General features: G+C 42.7%; 1 long non-coding RNA gene across 1 annotated transcript; it reads right to left on the bottom strand.

Moving 5' to 3' along the window:
- Positions 1-870: 870 nt before the first annotated feature.
- LOC116062205 lies at positions 871-9,988 on the bottom strand. Its single transcript, XR_004107895.2, has 4 exons — positions 9,835-9,988; positions 8,784-9,146; positions 8,617-8,669; positions 871-1,281 (listed from the first exon to the last, which is right to left on the bottom strand). It is a non-coding gene; the product is annotated as an uncharacterized LOC116062205 (long non-coding RNA).
- Positions 9,989-11,643: the final 1,655 nt, after the last annotated feature.

An 11,643-nucleotide genomic window follows, 5' to 3' on the forward strand; every position in this document is an offset into this window, starting at 1 on the left:
TGATAAAGATATCATTTCACTGTCACTGGTAATGCCTGTAGCTGTTACTGCACGTGTTAATACTAAGCAGTAGTAAATCATTAGAGCCATGCTTCATTATGGTTAGCATGAGCATTGCCTCAGAGAGAGAGATGAGTGGTAGGCAGTGTGTAATTACAGGTATGTGGGGAGAAAACATGCAATTACAAATGTAGAGGAGGCATTTTGCACACTTTTTCAGCTGGTGTGTTGTGGAAGCTTGTTTATCTCTCCTCTTCACAGTAGTGGAAAGTAACATATCAAGTTAATTTACTCACGTACTGTAGTTAAGTACATTGTTGAGGTTCTTATACTTGATTTTATTTTTTTCATTTTATGCTACTTTATACTTCTACTCCGTATTCTGGAGGGAAATATCTTACTTTTTGCTCCACTACACTTATTTGACCTCTATAGTTTATATATTAAAGCAGCAGCTCCCAACCTTAGTGACTTGTGACTCTACAAAAAAAGCTGTGTCTAGTTGGTTCCCTTGTCACATTTCAGATGTATATGAGTTGTTAGAGAAAGCAAATTGATATTTTCCCTTCTAAACTTCTCTGATGGTTTCATTTAAATACCTGTTTACTTCTCCCCAGATTTATTGTGTAACCCTAAGAAGGGGGCCCTCAGTTTGGAACTACTGGACAATTGTTTTTTTGTTTTTTATACAGTAGTATAGTAGTTAAAACTAGCTTTAGCTGCTAAATGCTCAATATGTTCACCTACTGCTACTGTAGTCAGTAACTGGGTCGGTCTGTCAGGTAAGGTACAGTATGTTTCTTAGAGCTTAATCAGAGAAAACAGTTGCCTCCCCTGAAAGTGGCAATATGAGAGCGGTGAGTCACTATAAAGCTCCTTAAACAGATTTACTGTAGGTGATAATACTCAAGAGGTTCACCATTATGAACAACCCATTTCACATTTTTAAACCATTTTTCGATCATAGCCTCTTTAAGTAGGATTTTGCACTCAGGATTTGTACTTATGTAATGGAGTATTTCTACATTAATGAATTGGTACTTTTGCTTAACTCACTTATACTTGGGTACGTCTTCCATTGGTCTTCTTCTCTGTCTCTTTCCCGGGCTTGTTGTGTACTGTTGCAGTCAAATAACAACTGGCAGTGACCCGGGGTCACTGATAGGGTTGAGGTCAGGTCAACTCATTTGGCCACCCGGAGAAGCCCAGCTGATGATCCAAGGTCGGAGATGAGAGGTCAAGGGTCAGGGCCTCCCGGCTAGTGCTTCTTGTCTCACCTGTCTGTTCACAGGGAAAGGAAACAACAGAAACAGAGGAGAGAAAAAGAGTGTGAGAAAGTGAAGACACAAAAGTTAACAGGTGTTAAATAATGGGCTTTTTCTTCATCTCTGTACAACATGCCAAGAAAAAAATGAATACAACTATCAACTGTGCAACAATTGCACAAACTGAATTATCTTTTTCTTTCTTTCTTTCTTGATCTTTCTCTTGCTCTCTCCCTCACCCTCTCCCTCCCTCGCTGTAACCATAATAGTGTGTAATGTGCTGGCTGATTAGGACTTTGACAGCGAGGTTCAGACCAGCCACCCAGACACTGAGGTTAGTTAGTCTGGGTTTTGTGGCCAGACTGTTTGGCTGGGAATACCCTTCTGTTAGTTAAACCTTGCTTGGCCGCAAGTCACATTCCCACACATGCACGTTGTATGGACACACACCTACTGTAATTCAAATAAACGACGACGCAACAAGCTTACAGAACAAACTGGAACATGCATTTCTAAGTTGTTTCCCTTTCTGAGAGTTATCAGTTATTTGAATTGCATATTTTTTATTTATTTTCTTTAGGTATTGTCTGGCGGTGAGAGGTCCCAAAGGAGCGAGACACATAGAAAACCAGCTAGAAAACAAAAGGACAGTCACTCCTCGATGGCAAGTGTGACCCCTGAAACAGAAGTATGTGACAGCTGCTCTTTTCTTACCAGGACTGAAGAGAAGGAAAAGTACAAGGTTAATAAAGAGACAGTGCTTCAACTGAATGTGACCACCACTGAGCATAAAAAAGACAGGTGGACATCTGTAGTGCGGCTTGACGTTGTACAGTGGGGAATGGAACTGGTCAAGAGAACATTCAGAACAGTTGGTTCCCGCAAAGTCGACATTCTCTGTACTTTTCTCTGACGCACACAGCACACATAAACACACAGAGATACACAAACACACACACACACACACACACACACACACACACACACACACACAATATTTACAATACTTAGAGTATTTGGTGACGGGTTAGAAGAGGCGTGACTGACCTCCTCAGTCATAATTAAGAGCCTAGGAGAGCAGAGCCTTTAGGCCAGCCAGGGCCCCTGCCCAGACACACTCCCTCAGACTGCACTGTTTATGTTTCATTAGAGCACAATTATATGTCGCATCCCTCTCTCTCGCCACCTCTCACACTCTCTCAGACTTTCTCTGACTCTTTAATGTGTGTTTGTGCATTTGCACATTTAGCTATGAAAAGGATCTGAACAGTGTGTGCTCATCTCCACTGAGCAACAACATTTGCCCCCCCCAATCCTTATCACAGGTCAAACAAGCTGCTGAGAGGCCCTTCACTCTACTATACATACAGAGAACAGAAGGGAGAGGGAGAGGGATGGGGAAAAGGAGCAGGAGGGACGAGAGTAGAATATTATAGAAAAATAATATTATAAAAGGGTTACAGATGAAAGAATGTAGCAGGGGCTGTTGGAGGAGGGACAACGTCGTACTGTATGACAGGGGGAGAGAGGAGGAGGAGTAAGAGGTGGACAGCTCTTACCCTCAGTTTCACTACAACACCATAAAGGAAATGACTAAACGTAGCAGGGAGTAGAGGTACAAAGACAGAGGAGACCAACCTGTACTGTTAATGTAGAACCTGTGACCCACATTCAAATATATACACACTACTATTATACTCTCACTTTCAGTTTAAGGTATTGTGACTTGAGCTCAGCCAACAACCAAAGAAGTCTTAACCAACCTGAACAGATGTTAAATTGCACACAGCTGAAATTAAATGCATGGCTCAACAGTTTGGGAAATACACTTTCTCAGAGATGAGAAGATTGATACCAATCTCATATTTGTATGCTTAATATGAAGCTAGAGACAGCAGGTGATTTGCTTAGCTTAGCATAAATACTGGAACCAGGGGGGGAAACAGCTAGTCTGGCTGTCCAGAGGTTAAAAAACAATCTGCCTAACAGCACCTCTAAAGCTTACCAACTCACATGTTACATCTGGTACGGTATGTTCAATCTCTACAAAATCTAAAATGTTGTTATGTGCTGCAACTATTTTTTTGGGCGGTTGCAGTAACTCAGTGGAGGCTTACCTGGTTGTCTGGTAACCTTACGGTGACCAGGGTTAGGGTTGAAGTGAAATACATTTTTGACCAGATAGCTGCACTCTTACCTGCCGCAGGACTCTGGTACAGGTGTAAGAGTGGAAAGAGTGTAATGTTGCCGCTAGAAATGTAAAAAGAAATGCTGACTTATTAGAACTGCTTTATATCCACACTAAAATATTTTTGAATCTTTGTCAATTATCCAGTGAGAAATACACATAAGAGAGCAGCCTCTAAAAGACGCTGCACTAGGGGAGGAAAGTAGACGAGAGGAAAACTGATGGCAAAATCAAAGAATTAGATAGAACAAGAGGTCATGAAAACGTTAGAAAGCTTGTTTTTCACTACTGGTTTCTTTATCTGAGGAGTAATTAGCAGTATTGAATCAATATTTAGTGATTCATGGTTGTTTACAGGTCCAGACAGCCAGCCAGGACAGACAAAGTGTTAACCCCATTCATGACCAGAGGGCACAAACTACACACTACAGACCTACCCAAACTCACCACAGTGGCAACACAACATGGCACTGCAACAAGAAAACACTATAGGTAAAATGGTGGGAAAGGTCGAGACATTTCCCATGAAGAGACCGCAGTCCACACTGAGCTTTTGCCTGTGAGTCAACAACCACAGGAGGCCAAATGCAAAATGCTACATCACTGTTATGATACCCCGTAGGTTTGCATCAGTCTAATCTGTGATCTAACCTGCAGCGGGGAGTGTGTAAAAGAGAAGATTGTCGCTGTCTTATGGCTTATCTGAACCGCAGGACAGATGTTTCCATGAGCATCCATTAACTTCTCTTTGCTCAAGCCATCACTGGTGTCTTCTTCTCATGCTGGACTTGCTCTCTGCTAGTATCATCCACCTACGATTTGGTTTGTCATCTGGTTTATTTTCATCTTGCTTTCCCCGTTCCTGTTCCTGGTTTCCCCCTCTTTTACCATTTCCTTTGAGAACAGGAAAGCCCCTCCAGACAAACAGCCCTGGTCCGTCCATTCAATACACAATCTCTCTCTCTCGCTCTCTCTCTCTCTCTCTCTCTCTCTCTCTCTCTCTCTCTCTCTCTCCCTCTCCCTCTCTTCGTCTTGGTTCAGCAGACTATGTAAACACATTGAACTACAGCTGGCGTAGAAAGAGAGCAGTGGGACAAAGTTTGTCTATGTGTGTGTGTACATATTTATGTGAGAGTGAGAGCATACAGGCAAATGCATGGTAGAATTAGGAGTTAGGAGACGTTGACCAAATGAAGGAATAGTGTGATTGTGTGTGTGCATGCGTGACTGAGTTTATCTGGACTGGGGGGTGTTACAGGCATGAGATCCCGAGTGACTTGGACACTGGCTAGGAAGCTAACAAAGTCTGGAGCTTGTGGGGGTATTGGATGCCTCATTAAGTTGTGTGTGTGTGTGTGTGTGTGTGTGTGTGTGTGTGTGTGTGTGTGTGTGTGTGTGTGTGTGTGTGTGTGTGTGTGTGTGTTAGCATACAGCTGTGGACGGCAGACACCGTTGCACAGGAAAACGGGAGTTGGCCTGAGACCTACACAATCAAAGAATGCGTTAAATCAAAGTTGTAATGTTGACCACTTATGTGTATTTTTAGCATGATATGTTGAATTTTGTGTGTGTGGGTGTATGTGTGTGTGTCGGCACACCTCTCTCTGTACAGTCCCACAAAGTTTGTGTTTTCAGAAGGAAATACCTTGACAGGTTTTTGGAGCACCCGCCTGGGTACCCCCTCTCCATCTCCCACTTTCCTCCCACTCTTTTTTTTCTCCATCTCCTTCTCTTCCTTTGGTGTAGTTTTTGGTGTTATTTTACACTCACACGCCCTTCCTCTGGCTTAGAGCAACACACTCCCTTCCCATCACTGGTGTTGCATAACTGCCATTTGGTGATCAGAAAACTTAACATTAGGAAGATGAAGTGAGAAATTTGGTCTTACATCACTGGTTATGTCACTATCACATCCTGAAATAAATAAAGTTTCCCTAAATGTTTCCTAAAGGTATACCTACAGGGATCTTTGGCATTATTAGTGAAATTCATCTTGAAAATCTCTAGTATGCAAGTAAGCAAATATTGATGAAATTCCTCTACCCACACCCTTTTTGTCACTTTTCTCACTTTCCCTCCTACCTCTATTTTTTTCTCTTTTTCACACAATCAGTGTTGACAGTTTAACAGAGGAGAGAAACGCTCTCACATTTTTCTGTGACAGATGTGTCAATGTCCCGTAATGATGAAAAGTGACATTCCACACAACTCACAGAGACAGGAAGCGCTGCTCAAAGGCCACAGGAAACAGGAAGTAACCAAGGATGAGCTGTGCAAGTCACTTACTTACGGTTACTCATGATAAGACTTAGGAAGTCGTCAGAAGATGAGGTTTGAGGGTGTACGCAATTGCAGAAATGAAAAAGAAAAAATCTGATTGAAATCCTAGGCTAGATGAAGAGGAGGAGTGTGTGTGTGTATGTGTGTGTGTGTGTGTGTTGACAAGCAGCATAACAGGTGTGGAGTGATTTGAGAAAGAGTCTATAACTAGTTTTATGTTGAAAGGTCAAAGTCAGGCCTCGGATTTGAAATTGAAATGAAGTGTTGGTTTGGCACCGTTCCCACTTCAGTACTCTATGGAAAGAGTGTGTTTGTGTGTGTGTGCACGTGTGTAGTACAACACCACCTATATACACATTTATTTCCCATTTCCCACAGTTTTATATATTGTGTGTTTAGATTTGTGGTATATCCAACTATAAATCGAGGAATCTCTGTGCATGTGTCTGTCTCCCGCATGTGCAGTACAGCAGCGGGGGCGGGGAGTTGCTACATCCCTAGACGGAACTGAGAGCAGCATGTCTTTGCAGTGGGCTTCCGGGTTGACCAGTGTCGTGCTAAAAAGTGATCATCGGCCCAAAACTGATTGCTGTCTACCCTACATGCAAATGATGAAATTAATCATACACAAACACATGTCAGATGAACACCCAGGCTCATGGGCTTTCCAGCACGTTGTTTTGTTGCCGGTGGTTGCACACATTTCTCCTGCCGTTCTGCGTGCTGTAGCAGCTTACCCAGCAGGCTGAGCTGGGCTCCCTGCTCCCCCCGCCCAGGCCACATCGCTACCTGGATGTGTGACAGCTAGATGAGAAAAAGGGGACTAGCCAAATCTCTAGATAAGCCACGGCCACGCTTGATTGAACCGCGTGTTACAAGAGTATCATAAGTTATGGCGCGTTCCAGGCAACCCGTAACTCGTGTTTTCACAACCTTCCACCTGTGAAAGTGCCCTGGAATGGCAGTCACACGCGTTACTTACTACCCGTGAACTCGTACCAGTTCGGTAATTGTAATGAAAACAATACACATACGAATGTGTACTACTACAGGTTATGTTTATTAAATGAAGCCCAAAATATGTCACCGACTAGAAATCGCTAGTATCAGCTAGCGCTAGCTAACGTCAACGTTAGGTAGACGCTAGCTAACGTTAACGTCTGTTAGGGAACAGATATGGCAAAGATAGAAGAGGTGTTACCTCTGAAAGAGCATCGGCCCTGGAGGGAACGTCTCCCTTGTGCTTCCCGATCACGGTCTGGGAGCCCATAACAGGAAAGGTGTAACACACGCTTATAGTTAGATAAAGTTGTGAAAAAAGAATACTGGGAACCAAGAATTTGGCTTGTTCCGAACAGGCACATGCTCCAAACGGGCATCACACTAGTTGTGTAAAGCAAAAAAAAATTACATACAGTTTGTTGTATATTGTACTTATATTGATTAGGGCAGTGTTTATATCGCTCTCAAAGGATCCAGTATTACTACTTCCATTTTAGAGAATTCACGTTACACAAGTCCTGTAAGGCAGTTGACACTTCCACACATAAATGGTCCAAAAATAATAAACCGAGTCTTTGATTTTTGTTGGACCTAATGGCTTAAGTTGTACAGTAATAATGCAGAGGAGCATTTTGGAGTTTTTGTGACTAATGTATTCATTGTTTGACTGCCGTCTCTTTGGGTCTTTGTGATCAAAAGATATTGCATCCAGCACCTTCTTGTTTTGTGGTAATGTAGCTTTGGAAAGTTTTTTTTTTAGAATTGTGTATGGGAAAAAGTCTTTTTGGGCCCATGCACATCATGTGACCTGCATTTCTGAATGTGGCCACTATGCCAAGATCCCCACACAGCCCAGCACTGTTCCTAAGTTCTTACTTCTCATTACTCCAAAACTCTGCCAGAAGTACCATATTATACAGTTTTTCAACAAGAAAGCATTGGTGGAAACTAAACATACAATACAGATCAACGTATAATATGTAGAACATGCATCAGGAGGCAAGTTTTTTTGTAATTGTCACAAGTTTTATATATATAGTATTATATGCTACTTAAAAAAACGTAGAATACCAAGGTTAACCGTACTTTTGAATCAAGTCATCTTTCAGGGCACAGCAAGTTATCAATACTGAAAGATGAAAGGCCACATGTAGAGTGCTTTTTAATTGAATACGTTTTCAAAGCTTCTATATGTAAGCCTGGCACAATATGTCCTTATTTAACCTCTTGTGGTTGCGCAGGAATTATTATAAAACAGTTTGTCTTGAGCAAAAGTTACCTTTTTTGGCAAGCTTATGCTGACATAGTAATAACATCAAGTAATAGCACGTTAGCTAGCTGTTTGTCACTGAAAAATACAATTTTAAGGTTTTAACACATTTGATGAATGTCAAGCTAAGAACGGTTACACATCTATTTCTTTAGTACAGCATTTGTAAATGTAGCCGAAGGATCAGTGAATGTGATGTTTGACAGACTGCAGAAGGCCAAATTCACATGAGAGTTGATAAGTCATGTGCATGTGATATATCCACTGATAATGGAGCAAATGTAAACATCATCTACCAATAACAGGCTTTCCCCCAAGAAACTGATTTGTGAAGATTATAAGCGATGATATGGCTCTTTAATCAGAAGTTAATGTGTTTTATAAAAGTGTAGTAATTTTTTCTGACTTTAGCAGAGAGAGTTTTTATCTGAAGCAGAGTGGACTATGGCTGCTATACTGCGCTAAAGGAAACTGTGAGTAAAAGGTGCATAGGCTGCTTCAAAACGTTTCAGTAAACATCCTCGACTGTTGAGACTAGACAGTTGAAACGCATTTGAAATCAATATTCTCACTGTACGTTAAGAGTTTTTTTCTTTGTCAAGTTGTATCACCTGGTACTTGAAAGACCATCTTAATCTTCTTCCACCCGTTCTCCTTGATGATGCTGTGTCATTCATGCAGACAGAGATAAACAGCATATAACTAGATCAAAATGAGGATCATTTCCATAAAACGAATTTACAAACACATTTCACACCAGAAATTGACAATTACTCACCCATAACATTTCTCAATTATTAAATTTTTCAGTGGGCCTCTGTGAATGATAGCGCTGCTGACAACTCTGGGACTGACACAGAGGGATGACCGAGGGAGGCTGAGGTGCTGTTGAGCAGTGGATGGATAACACAGGGTGAAGCGGGAGAATGGCTGCCTGCCAGAGCCCGGCACCAGGTGCAGAATGTAGGGTAGAGAAGTGTCCTTCCTCAGCTCCCCCGTGGAGGGCACCAGCCCATACTGAACATCTACTGTCCCAGTACCCTCTACTACTGCTAGGCCATTTTCCCTCCCTACTCACCTCAGCTGTTTCTCCATCTCGCCCTCAAATGCTCCCTGTTTGTCCTCCCAGTAGAAAACAACTCTGCGCCAAACAGAAGAAGGAGATTATGTCAATTAAATGGTATGTGCTGTATGCCACAAATCACACACACATGTTCTGCACTCACTCCCCCCCTCTCCTCTCTCTCTCTCTCTCTCTCTCTCTCTCTCTCTCTCTCTCTCTCTCTCTCTCTCTCTCTCTCTTCTCTCTCTCTATACGTTAGCCGGAGCCACAGAGTTTTATGGCTCATGTGTGTTGTGACAGTGTGAAAGGCACAGGAAGGAAAGGCTGTGCTTCCTCTGATGCTCCTGCTGCTGTGGGCCAGAGGAGATAAGAACACACACACACAAACACACACACACACACACACACACACACACACACACACACACACACACACACATGGATGCACACATAGCCATGAACAAACAATCACAACATAGATCCATGCTGCCTGCACTATAACACCCCCTCCCTTTCCACCTCCCCTGCGGATCAGCTTCCACGTGGCTCCTGCACACCCACTCCACCTCCACCTCACACATTTTGGTTTGTTCTCATCTCAACAGTTTGCACTCCCTGGTCCAACTCGAAGTGTTTGAATTGGCTATGCGAGATGAATGCTGTTAAAGTAGTTCCAAATAGGTAAATAATCATAGCTCAAATTAACACTGAACTATTCCGGTTAGTGATACGAAGCAATTATCCTGGCTGCTCTGCCAGAACATACCAGCTGTGCATGTATGGAAGAAAGACACTTCCTTCAGAAGTAAGTGAAAAACTTCCTGGAAAGTGTACATGCTATGCTTTTCAGGGTAAGACTGCTGCTGAGAGTGTGTATCTGTGTTGTTTTCTTTCGTTGTGTGTGTGTGTGTGTGTGTGTGTGTGTGTGTGTGTGTGTGTGTGTGTGTGTGTGTGTGTGTGGGTGTGTGTGTGTGTGTGTGTGCCCGCTGACGTAAGCCCCTCTATCTGATGATGCCCTTCTAATCCCCACAGTGATGTGTCATGAATATGGAGTTTAAGACTCAAATCCCTAGGGATACACAGGCTATAGATAGCTTGCTCCTACACATACACATATGCACAAAAGGCACACACCTTCAGCACCAGTCCCACTCCACTCAGCGTGCACAGCGCTGCTGACCCTTGTGACGTTGAAGGGGCAGAACAGGGAGAAGCCAGAAAGAGGTGATTAAGATGAAAGTAACAGAGTCAGAAGAATTTCAATGGACAGAGGAAAAAACTGAGAAATGCAGAAAAATAACAACCTAAGTCTTATTTTTCTAGCTTCAGCCATCACTCCTATTGAGAATAATAACAATGTAGTCACGCTGTTAATAGCTGAGATCTGGGAACACCAATCCTGTCTCCTAGTAAATACTTCTATGTATATATATCTAAATTGTTTTCCCAATTAAGTTATGATGAAAAACGTAATCGCTGCCTGGATTATGTCCATAGGCAACGTTTTTTTTTTTTTTTTTTTTTAAGTGGATGATGAGCAACATTTATGAGTTGTGAGGGAGGTGATCCAGGTGAAAGGTGCAGGACTTTGACACCAGAGACCAGAGTTTGCATCCACACTCCCGTCTGTGGTTCGGTTTAGGCAACAAAACTTTGGTTAAAGCTGAGGAAAGATCATGTTTTTTGTCAAATATTGATAAACATGTTGTCTTATTGCATTAAACCTGACAACAATCCTTTTCCTACCTTAACCAAGTGCTGCCAGTGCCTAAACATAACCATAAATGTTTAAAGGTCCAATATGTAATACTGACAGCAAGCATTTAAAATGGTTACCGCAGTCCAAATTCAAAATACTGAAAAGAATCGTCTCCCCCCGCCCCTCCACCCCAGCGTCGAAGTTCACGGGGGTTGCCAGGTTGAGAACGCTAAACCCAACGTCACACAATGTCAATGTTAGCTTGATGCTAGTCTTGCATTGCCAGACATTACTCCACAGCGGAGTTGCTAGATGCTTCTATGTTGATGGTTATAAAAGCCTGTGCTCTCGCGGAGCTCTGTACCCGGCTGACAGTCACCTTTTATTGACTAACTGCAACAATAACGACCACTAAAAAGACCGCGACCTTGTGGTGCTTTGTGCCCAACTGACAGCCACCTTTTCCCAGCTTAACGTCACTATAACAGCGGCTAAAAAGACTGCGACCTCACGGTTGTCTGTACCCAGGGCACAGTCACTGTCTGATGGTTATGCCCGCTGAACAGAAGCGGGGGAACAATTTCGGTAAGGGGGAGATTGTCGGTACTACTACTTCCAGACCCGTTATACAGTCTATACTGTCTATACACTGTACAGTCAGTACATTACACATTATGGTTGCATGCCAGTTTGTAAGAAAGTGGGAATCATGTTACTGTTCAACATATCATAACCTTGAAGCTGGCGATGGTTAGCCACAAAAACATAACATAACGTTACATACATTGCAAAGAAACCTGTAGAGAACACTGTGGGCCAGATGTACGTATTTACCAAACCTGCAGTTCATCGGGTAATCGGCGCCTTTCTCCGCCC

This window comes from Sander lucioperca, chromosome 12 (assembly GCF_008315115.2).
Source record: "Sander lucioperca isolate FBNREF2018 chromosome 12, SLUC_FBN_1.2, whole genome shotgun sequence".
NCBI classification, from domain to species: domain Eukaryota; kingdom Metazoa; phylum Chordata; class Actinopteri; order Perciformes; family Percidae; genus Sander; species Sander lucioperca.